Source organism: Equus asinus, chromosome 24 (assembly GCF_041296235.1).
Source record: "Equus asinus isolate D_3611 breed Donkey chromosome 24, EquAss-T2T_v2, whole genome shotgun sequence".
Classification (NCBI taxonomy): Eukaryota; Metazoa; Chordata; class Mammalia; order Perissodactyla; family Equidae; genus Equus; species Equus asinus.
Genome location: NC_091813.1, coordinates 50,130,429 through 50,141,762, shown reverse-complemented (window position 1 = coordinate 50,141,762; position 11,334 = coordinate 50,130,429). Strand labels below are relative to the sequence as shown.

General features: G+C 36.8%; 1 long non-coding RNA gene across 1 annotated transcript; it reads right to left on the bottom strand.

The window, feature by feature from the left end:
* Positions 1–1,731: 1,731 nt before the first annotated feature.
* Positions 1,732–5,174, bottom strand: LOC139041816 (uncharacterized). Its single transcript, XR_011497787.1, has 3 exons — positions 4,985–5,174; positions 4,780–4,875; positions 1,732–4,004 (listed from the first exon to the last, which is right to left on the bottom strand). It is a non-coding gene; the product is annotated as an uncharacterized lncRNA (long non-coding RNA).
* Positions 5,175–11,334: the final 6,160 nt, after the last annotated feature.

Sequence of the window (11,334 nt, the reverse complement as noted above, 5' to 3'; positions counted from 1 at the left end):
CACTGAGCATGCTGAGAAGGGAGCAAGAGGGAGAACAGAAGGATGGAAAACTCTTGTTTTTGGAAAACCAGCTCTAGCCTAACTTTACAGAATGGCGAATCTGCATGTGGCTCCTACCTGGAAAAAGGCAGCTTACTTGATATTCAGAAGAGTGAAATAGCATCAGAAAAACCTTTCGTGAGCTGTTTTCATCTTTGCTGGCTTGCAATGTCATCACGTGTTTCGGGCAAATAGAGTTTGCATCAGTTCAGTTGACAGGACTTCATGAATTTTAATGTCCTGACTCCATATTCATGTTAGTGTTGATGTTTCCTAGCACCTTTTTCTTCCCCTTCATTTTTTCCGTAAAAAGCTGGATTTATGCCAAAAATATAGAGTACCGCCTTTCTGTAAAGTATTTGAAACAATTAATGAAGGTTAAGTGGAAAATGGCATGAGTTTGCAAAATTTGTTCCAAGAAATTCATAAGCTATAGTTTAAGTTTCATTTAAATGGGTAAAATGGTAGACACATTTTCTCATTTTACTCCTAGGCTCTTGAACTTGTTTAAATTTGGACTCCTGCACAAAATCTTTCAATTCCTTTCAGTCTTGGATTTAGACAACCTGGGAGCTCGTTTGTCATGTCACTGCAAGAGAGTATTAAAACTTTGTATGCTTGCAGAAAAATTATTAATGCGTTTTTAAGATTATGTTCACACATAAAAAGATGAGTATGAAACCATCCAGCTACCATTTGGTTATTTATTGTCCAAGACACCTGAGTTTGACACTTTGGAGTGATGTTTTCACATGAGTAACTATGGTTCTCCCACTTAACGTATTCAGAATTGGTATTTGGTCATCCGCATGTTCAGTTACCCAAAGAGGGAACATGCAAATTATGATCTGAGGCGCAGAGAAAATAGCACAAAAGGGAAAGGTTATGCTGATAGAGAAAAATACACAAATTCACAATTGCGTGAAAAAAGCAGTTCAATCAGCATATTTGTTTTCCCACCCTGCAGCCTATTACTGTAGGGAAGACAAGATTTGTTTCTTGAATAGGCAAAGCCAGAACACATTTTTATTCTTGCTACATAATAGATGTTATTTAGAGACACGGAAGTTCATAAATAGCTGAAAAGTTACAGTTCTGGATATAACAATTCGGAAGACTTGAACACAGATGTATCATTGCTCAGTTTGGTATTAAGTTATATTGTCGTCATATCAAATTCAAGCCCATTTTAGAAACTTGAGACAGAGCTTTTATCAGCTTTCATTGAATTCAGCTAGTTGTTAGGTTTCTTGTGGATTGCAGTTCGTTAAGGTTAGCTCACTAACTCCATATTGTGTTCTCAAAATGTGTTGCCTAAGTAGGGTTAACAGTGGGAATATGGGGATTGCTGTGGCTTTCTGAATTTTGGGTTTAGAAAGAATAAGAAGAATTTCTGATTTAGAAGGCAAGAGAGTTAGCTTCAAATAATTTAACCTTAAATTAGAGAATATATAAACTTAAACTCTGACTTCCCTCCAGAAATATTCTGTTGGTATATAGGTTGGTCCCTTAATTTCATTAAATATAATATTTTCATCAATGACTCTAAACATTTTGACCCTGTACTTCTTCCAAGATGATCACCTCAAAATGATCACCTCAACCCAAATGTCAAGAAAAAAATTATTTCTAAGCTCATGGATACAACATTTATTTTGAAAAAAAGGAAAGCTAAAGAAACGTCTTTCCTTTAATCATTTATTTCAGAAATGAGGAAGGCTTTTACTTGAGACCATGGTTCCATATCTGTGAGAGTTTAAGGCTATACAAAGAGAAGGAGAATCAACAAGGGGCAAGGCCAGGATGCTAAATAATAAAATAAGATAAGTGTTGCCATAGAACTTTAAAGCTGAGTAGGGCTTTAAAGGTCTTTGTCCACTTGATTATAAGTCTATGAGGGAGAGGACTATGACTATCTTGCTTATCGTTCCCTCCCTGCTGCTCCCAGTAGCTGGCACAGTGTTGGAATAAAGTAGGAGATTAATAAACATTTGTTGAATAAATAAGTGAACCCAGAGAGAGGAATATCTTTTGCCAGTTAAAAATGAGTTATACTGTACATCCAAGCAGCAAATCTCAGCCCTTTGTAGTCTTCTGACTTCTGATTTGATGCTTTTTCATGACTCTGATACTTTTATTTTTATAAGCAAACTCTTAGAAACCTGACCACAGTCAAATCAAGCAGCGATCAATACGAGCAACTTCATTTTCAGTGGGGTAAATATTTTCCTGGAAAAGATGAACTCATCACAATAAATCTAACTTTTTTTTTGAAAATAAAAAGCCACCATTAAAGGTGCAGTCATCAAGGTCTAAGATCTAGGGTGACCCATTGGTACCAGTTTGCCCACGACTTTCCCAGTTTCAGCACTGAAAGGCCCGTGCCCCAGGAACCTCCTCAGTCCCGGGCAAACCAGGATGGTTGATCACCCTACTCAGACCTGAAAGAGGCATCATTGGAGTGAGGAAGTTTCTTGAGGAAATCAGAAACTCACAGGAGTGCATATTTTCTCAGAAAACTAATCTCATTGTGGTATTTTTGGGGAAATAGCATCATTTTAAATAAACACAAGATTTCAAAGAGATATTCAAGGTATGCCTTAAAAGTTCTGAGGTCCTTGGCTGTGTAAAAATTACTTGGGTGGAAAAGTATAAGAAAGTCTGATATTTTGGTTGGACTGGAGGAGTATGGGTGGATGTAATGATTACACAAGATTGTCTAGTTAGAAGGTCTCACATGACTAAATAACGCATACTCACGTAAGACAAGGTATATGGTATGGCAGGAGAATGAACACCCAGGTAGTTATTGAACAATCCAAGACTTCCAGGGGCAGCTCCCCAGGGACCTCTCAGTCAGGCAGGATGGATATGCTTTGTCTTTGGATTATGAACTATCCAAGATACTTGCAAGATACTTTATTTTCAAGAGAGTTCAGGCACTAGTTTACTGAATCTTTACAGAATTTTTTTGTACCCTGCTGGTGACACAGCTAAAATTAGTCTGAGTAACCAATGAAACCAGATTAGGCTATACACTCTAAACACTGCAAACAATCTAGTACAAGATAATTCCAGGCAATAGCACAATATACCTATCACATCTCGTCTTTATCTTGGCCACATCAAGAGATAAACATAGAGCTACTCAAGTCAGCTATCCACCTTCAAGTCAACCCTAACTATGCATAGTGGATAGTTATTGGAGCTTACATCTTAGTATTTACATAGTAAGAAGATGAGTTTAGAATGGAGTTATGATCAATGAATGTAAAATAATGAGCTGAATTGGAGATTGGCTCTCAGAATGCTGAAACAAGGAGATAATTGTTGATGCCTGAATGTTAGTTTAGAATAGATGAAATAAGTATTACTTTGTGATTGAGGTAGTAAATCTAAGGAAATTAATGTTCTAAGAGGTTTGAGAAGATTACATCAATAACTTCAAAATAGATTTAAGTAACTCATGTTGACCTAACTTGATAAGATTTTAAGGAAATGGGAATATTTTCAGATATCCTTGTACCCAGAGATTGATATCAAAAAGGCTGACACATCTGTCCATCATAACTCCATAGATACCCTGACAGAGAATTAGCATTCTGCTCAACAGAACACATGATCACTCAGGTGGCATTTCTCCTGTTCTTTGTTGATTCGTTTTACCAAGGTTCAGGATTTGAGAGGTGGTAGCTAGAAAATATGGTAAGCTAGTCTATGTTATTGAGTCACTTCCATAGTCAGCCTCCACTTACTTTCCTGTCAAATCCCCTACTTTCCTCCATTCTGGATTATCTTGCATCCCTTTACACCATTCGCTATTGGTCCACCCTGGGCTAGTCACTGTTCTCTGATCTTCCAGGCTCTTCTCCATCCCCTTGGTTTTGAAAATGTGGTTCTGTCATCTTGGAAAAGGGACAAAATAAGCATCTGTAGTCTTCCTCTTTAAATGTTGCATCTTCTCTCTGTGTGAGGGCAAAATTACACGTGGTTGACCCATTGTAAATGCTCAAAAATGTTTGCAAAGTGAATGAGCGGATATTAATGTATTTTCCTCCTGATAAACATATGTATATTTCAGTGGGATCATTTTCTTACACATATGAATGGTCTGAATGTATCATTTAATCTGGGAGAAGAAAAATGTTTTTAGTTACATGGAGCCTTATATTCAGCTTTAAATTCACCCTTGTGGGAGACTTGCCACATTTAGTTGTCCTGCTCATTTCCCACATTGATATTTAGGCGACTTTGGCAATCTTGAGTCACACAAAGCTCCAGATTGCTTATCATCTAGCATCATGGGAAGTGTGCAAAAAAGATAAAGACAAAAACTCCCATACTATATAGGCACAATTTAACAATCTGAAGTATAGAAATTAAATTAAATAAAATTGTCATTTCTGAAGAGTATTGTACATATATATGTGTGTTGTTTTCCTAACTCAGGTGAAAATGTAAATGAAATGAGACCATAAACTTATGAATTTAAATACTTAAAATATAAGAAGATATAAGTATGGAAATATAGAGTAAGATATTGCTTCTATTTTTTAATTTAAAAATAACTGATTTTGGTTCTACATTTTACTTATAGTTTTTTCTTTCACGAAAGCTCCAGCATAGCATAAGAATACGTTCATTCCACCACTGAACTTAAATAACAAGCCAGTTTATTACTGGCCAGTTTTAAGCAAAGAAATAGGACACATTTAATACCAGAAAAAAAAAGAGTCTTACATTTTTCTCCTGAATGTCCCTATTAGGTCATCCACACAGAAACTTCTCTGCAGCAACTGGTAAAAAGCTTTTTATCCAGATATAGTACACACTGGACTGAGGATTTAAAAAGGATGTAGAGGTTATTTCCAGTTCAGCCCAATTGATTTTCAATATGAATTTGAACAGATAGTCTCTCATCCTTTTCTTACTGCAGATAACTTACCTTTAAGCATAAGCCATGTGAACATCCTTTGGCAGCAATGTACAGATTTTCCATACCCCCAGCACTTGAAGTTACTTATAGTAGAATAATTTCAGCTTGGTTTTAGTTTTATTTCTCATTAATTCATTTTTTTGGAGAGAGAGTAGGGGACTTGGCAGATTCTTTTGGCTATTCTAAAAACCTGTTTTCTAAACCATAGTGAGTGTTACAACCCTTGAAAAACCAGCGGTTTTTTTCATGGCTCGCCCTCCACGGCTAATTCCTGCCAGGAGCCTCTCTTTCAGTAGATGCTGCTCCTTGAATTTTAAGTTCCGACTTGGTGTCCCACGCCATGTTTTTAACTTTCAGGCCCCTCTCCCTCCACGTTACTATGGAGAACAGTTTAGAATTATTTAAGATCAATTATAATTTGTAGTTTCTCTCTTAGGTCACCACAAAGAAAGATATGAATCCTATAAAGCTTTAATCTCTGTGCATTATGGGGAGCAGGGAACTGGTTCAGAGGATTCCTGTGTGGCTTCCAACATGTTGCTGTATCAACCATAAGCCTGACAGCGAAACAAGAAGAATTCTGCATGAGTTAAATTGGCCCAGTGAAAGAAAACAAAAATTAAATTTTTTAATTTTTTGGAACACAAAAGTAATACATTATCATCGTTGAACGTCTAAAAAATACAAGAGAATATTAAGAATATAAAGTTATCAGCATGCTACCACCTAAGAAGTGTTAATGTTTTTTAAGATCTCTATGTAGTAAAATATTGAGAACGCGTTATATTTAGTTTGCTTTTTATCTTTTTTGAGGAAGACTAGCCCTGAGATAACTGCTGCCAATCCTCCTCTTTTTGCTGAGGAAGACTGGCCCTGAGCTAACATCCGTGCTCACCTTCCTCTACTTTATATGTGAGATGCCTGCCACAGCATGGCATGCCAATCAGTACCATGTCCCCACCCGGGATCTGAACCGGTGAACCCTGGGCCACCGAAGTGGAACGTGCACACTTAACCGCTGTGGCGCTGGGCCAGCCCCTAGTTTACTTTTTTTTAATGTTATTATAGTATCTTTACAATTTTTAGCATGATTTTGAATTTTCCATTATGTGGGTGGTCTATAATAACCTGGAGTTATTTCTATAGAAAATTTGGAGACCAGGCCTAGTCTTAGAATTTAAATTTTCTGTCTTATCAAATATATAGTTGTTGATTTTTTTCCTTTGAATTGTGTTTTCCTCATCTGTGTGGGGTTCACAGGGCAAAAGAAGTGGGCACTGAGCTGTCCCATACCTTTTAGTGCATAGGATTCTGGTAGAAATGTTGATGCAGGAGTGTGACAACTTGCCAAAAGTCACACAGGAGGTAGCAGTCAGACTTTTAAACAGTAGTTTCTGTTTTTAAAACTTTCACTCTTTGCAAGATGCCACATTGTAATTTGAAGAATAAACACAGTGGTTCAGAGTATATACAAGGGTAAGGAAAAAAATAATGAGAAATGCATACCTGTGGGACTGGAGATTTAGTGTTCGCTGAGAGAAATCCCATAGTTGTTATTTCCCCTCTCTCAAATGGGGGATTCAGTTGCAGAATCCACTAAGAGAAACAGAAGCCCTTGACGCAGCCCTTCCTACATGCCAGGTCTCAAGTCTCCCTCCTTACTACCACATTGCTTAGATGTGCTGGTTACTTGAAAAATAAATCAATGGCTCCATCAATAGAGGACTTGTCTTAGACACTGAGTATTTTTTAAGAAAGATGAATTGTATATTTATCTTCTCTGTTGTTTTCCCCACAAATCCTTTCATGTCATATTAGTGTTTCAAAGTTTACTTGAACGATCCTTAGAAAAACCAGGAAAATTGTTAAAACTCAAATTCCTGGCCCCTACCCCAGACTTTCTAACTTAAAACTGCAGGACCAAGGGCATAGGATTCTTCATTTTAAAAAACATTCCACATGACCATGATGATCAGCTTGAAACATGGGACAAAAGAACTCTGCCTAGCTGTGTTGAGGCAAAAATGCTTTATTACGATTACAGTTTATATTAGTCACCTCTTTTTAAGTACTTACTATAAGCCAAACACTGTATTTTTATGTATTATCTTACTTAAGCATCAGATATATAAGTAAAAAATACCTCATTTCTACAGATGATAAAACTAATAATCAGAGAATTAAGATAAAGTTGAAAAAAATTGAAATAAAGACTCAACCACCCACACACATGAACACACAATACAAGGAAGGTAGGAGACAGATCTAGGATTCTAATCGGAGTCTGGGTAACTTCAAAGTTTGCTACACACAATCTTGGCCAGATTAGTCAACTAGTGTTCTGAAACTATCTTTTATTTTGACAATAAATTCTCAAGGTTGAACTGACAAGGATTGTTTCCACTGAAAAATTTTATTGTAACGATTCTAGAACCGTTGGCTTTCAGATACAAAGCCATATCCCAAGTGGCTTGGCTCAAGATGAAAAGGCTACAGGGTGGAAAATATGGTAAAGGAATTTGACCTTCTCCTTATTTTCAGCAAGAGTCACACTAACTTTCTTTTCTGTGCATTGCAGATAGACCATAGGCACAATTAAAGCTTCGCAACTGTTCTTGCTAAATCTGCCATTGTTACCCACTCCTTACTTTGTGTCCTTTGTGGATAACTGCAGTGACATTGGTGTACATCATCCCTGGTGTTTCTACCCATGGCACTTACTCACTGTAAAAGGTATTTCAAGGGTGTGCTGAAAATAAGACTCCACATCAGATGTGATAACTAAAGCGAGCTTCTGAGTTTTCGTTTGGTTTTGACTGCTCTTCCGAAGCACTTTCTGAAACAAGGCAGTGTTTTAATGTCACAGAATCCTCCAGAGGCAAGAAACAATGCATCACAAATCTGCATGAAAAGGTAGCTAGATGAGAGCTGAATGTAATTCTTTTGTTGAAGGCAGTGCAAATTATCTCAAAGAGCCACGGTAGCAAGTTTTCAAACAAAGCCATAATCAAAAAAACTCAGCTGAAGATAACATTGCAGCTGAGAGTTGGCCAAAGGCTGTATTTTTTGAGGCCCAGAAAAAGCCATATATTTCTCACCTTCAAACCCGGCAGTTAAATTGATGATCTCCCTTTGTTTCTTTCTGTTTTCATTCTCTTTCCTCCTACCGTTACTCTTATTATATGCCTTAGATGATAAATTGTCAGTGTTTGCGGATTTTCTTATATGATCCAAATTTCATTACTTGACCCACAGCCTAAATCATCTTCATTGAGTACAGTCCTTGATCAGTCTCCTTAAATTCATATTGTTTACTGGCACAGCCTTGAAAATGGTTTCCAGAAATTACATACACTCCCATTCCTACTCTCATACACAAATTTATCCCATCCACACCCACACACCCAGGCATGGACATTCAAATTGTTTCAAAAGTTTGCACTTCCCTCTGGGCTTCCTCTTATTTTCCTATCACCTACTCCCCTTACCACTCTCAACTCTTTCCCACCTCATAGAGCTGAAAGACCATAAGACAAAAGACAGCAAATCACGTTAAAAACTGCAAGTTCTGAGGCCCGGGAGAATTACAATATCAGGCTGGGTCCACTGTCCACCAGGTGTGTAAAGTCGGGCAGCTTGCATTCTTTTCATAACCTCAGTTTCCCCAAAAAGAAACGATGAATGAGCTTATATCTGAAATCCTAAATACAAATGACTTCATAAGGAGTGCAGGTAATTTCCACAACTAAAATAACAGAAATAACTTGGTAGAAGACAACAGCAAGTCCTGAGAACTACAGACAAATTGAAACTGTGTACTCAGTATACAAGTATTAAAAATGCATGACCCAAAACAAACAAGAGAGAAACATACTGTCTGTTCCCTGGATGCAGCCCATGAGCTATCATTGTCCAGCCGCTGTTTACATCTGCTGTCTCTCTCTCTTTTCTTACCTCTGAAATTCTATGACCTTCTAGTGTTAAAATTCTTTACAGAAATAATTTTTAACAGTATCCAAAGCTAAAGAGGAAGGGAAAAAGGATCTTAGATTACTGTTAGGTTCCCTATCTCAGACCTCATCCTCTCAACCTGAAGACATCCAAAAATAAGGCATAGGCTTGGGAGCTGGACATAGTTCTCACTTGGGAAGGAATAAGCTTTGTTCACACTTTGTTAGGAAGGATGGATCTGTTGACTTTTGGAGAAAAAACTGGGTCCATTCAGGACAACTGTATGCACACTCTAGAAGGCAAATCATATACCAAAAATTATTTAGTTAAACATAAATCATTTACAAAACCTAGCAAGTAACATGCACTAAGGTTATCAGTTATACAAGTGGTGAAAACCTTTAGCTAAGACAGGATAAGACAGAAGTTTCTGATCGACTCCAGTCTTCCCAGCTCTTCCTCAGGATCCAGCTAACCTTCAGTGAACCACAATATTTTTATGTCATTCCAGACAATGCAGAGGTTTTGCTTCCTTGTATTAATTTTGTATTAGTTTTTGCTTGTGTTGTTTTCCAAAGTTAAGGGTAAATAAGTCTTTATCTTCATGTTAGAAGGAGTCTTGCTTCTCTCCCCAAACATGGAAAATATCAGCTTCCCACTTACTTCCCCTGGAATTAATGTCTAGATATGAATGTAAGGTGTTTTGAGTCATGAATGTAAGGTATTTTGAAATAGCATTCTTTTTCTTATGTTACATTCCATCTTTAGGAAAGAAATTTCTCTTTCAGAATGGAGTCTGAGCTTCAATTCAGTTCAACACATATATTGTGCCAGGCACAGAAACAGAAGGATGAAATAAACATAGAAAGAAGAATGAGGAGATTCTTACTCTTGAGGGAATATATTCACTTAGAGAATATAGGCACATGTAACAGATACTTTTAGCAAAAGGCAATAAGTACAATAATACATGTCTCCAGGGTGCTTTGAGGGTTCAGCATAGAAATAGCTCACCCAAACTGGAGTTGAAGTTCAGAGGACAAGAAGGTTTTCTGGGTGTTATGAGTTTTGACTGCCTTACAGAGTGACAAGCAATGAGCTGGAGATGGAGATATTAAAAAATTGAGAGTGTTCAGGAAATTTTAAGAAATTCTGTATTACTTTAGTGTAATATATGGTACAGAGACTATTGAAATAAGAGCTTGGCAAGGAAAAGCTGGGTGATAAAGAGACTTGCCCATTATACTAAAAATTTTAGATTTTAAAGAGTAGACAGTGGGGAACAAGAAAAGGTTATAATTAAGGGGGTGACACCTGATATCATTCTGATAGATTTGATTGGTGTAATATGGAATTAGGAAAGAAATTAAGAGCCTACTGCTGTGTGAAATAGAGAAAAGGCATTTGAGAACAAAAGGAGTAGAATGACTAAGGCCTCTTTGAGGTCAAATAAGAAAAAATATGTGATTGATTGGATGTTGAGGATAAAGTAAAAGAAAGAGCTGGGGTTGAATTTCAGATTTCTGTTTTGTGACATTGAGCTGATAGTAGTGATACCAAGTGAGATGAGGAAATCATATGGGGAATATGCTTTGTCAAGGAAAAACATGAAGGAATCATTAGATTGTGGTTGTGTTCAGGCTGGGATACACATAGGCCAACGAGGTAAAGAGTATAGAAGAAAGTTGGATATGGATTCACAGCTTATGGAAGAAAAAGACATGGATGTATAATGTGAAGAATCATTGTCATGGAGATGATAATAAAAACTACGAATGTAGATGAGATTCTCCAGGAAGAGTTTAGAGTAGAGAGAGTGAATGACAAGGAAAAATCCTGAGTTTCTAGAGAGTATAAATCATGATGAACATGTAGTGTTCAACCAAGAAAAGCAAAGTTGGTTTAACTTTGAGAATCAATGAATGGGATTCATCATATTAACAGCATAAAAGAAAACAATCCTATTATCTTTGTAATAAATGTAGAATATTTAATGACATTTCACAATTGATGATAAAAACTCTCAGCAGAGCAGGAGAAAGAGAGAACTTCCTCAAACTATAAAGGAGATCTTTGAAAAAAATATGGTTATCATCAAAGTTAGTTCTGAAAGACTGAAACACTTCTCCCCTAAGGTCAAGTACAAAGCAGGGATATCTGCTCTTATCACTTCTGCTTGACATTGTACTGGAAGTCTAAACCAGTGAAATAAGATAAGAAAAAGAAACATTATTCAGATTGGAAAAGAAAAACCAAAACTGTCTTTATTTGCAGATAATATGAGTACATATATAGAAACTATAAGAAATATACAAAAAAAACTTACCAGCACTAAAAGTCACTTTAACAATAAGGCAGGATGCAAGGTTGAAACTGCGGGGCCAAGTTGCTTTAACTATACTCAGCTG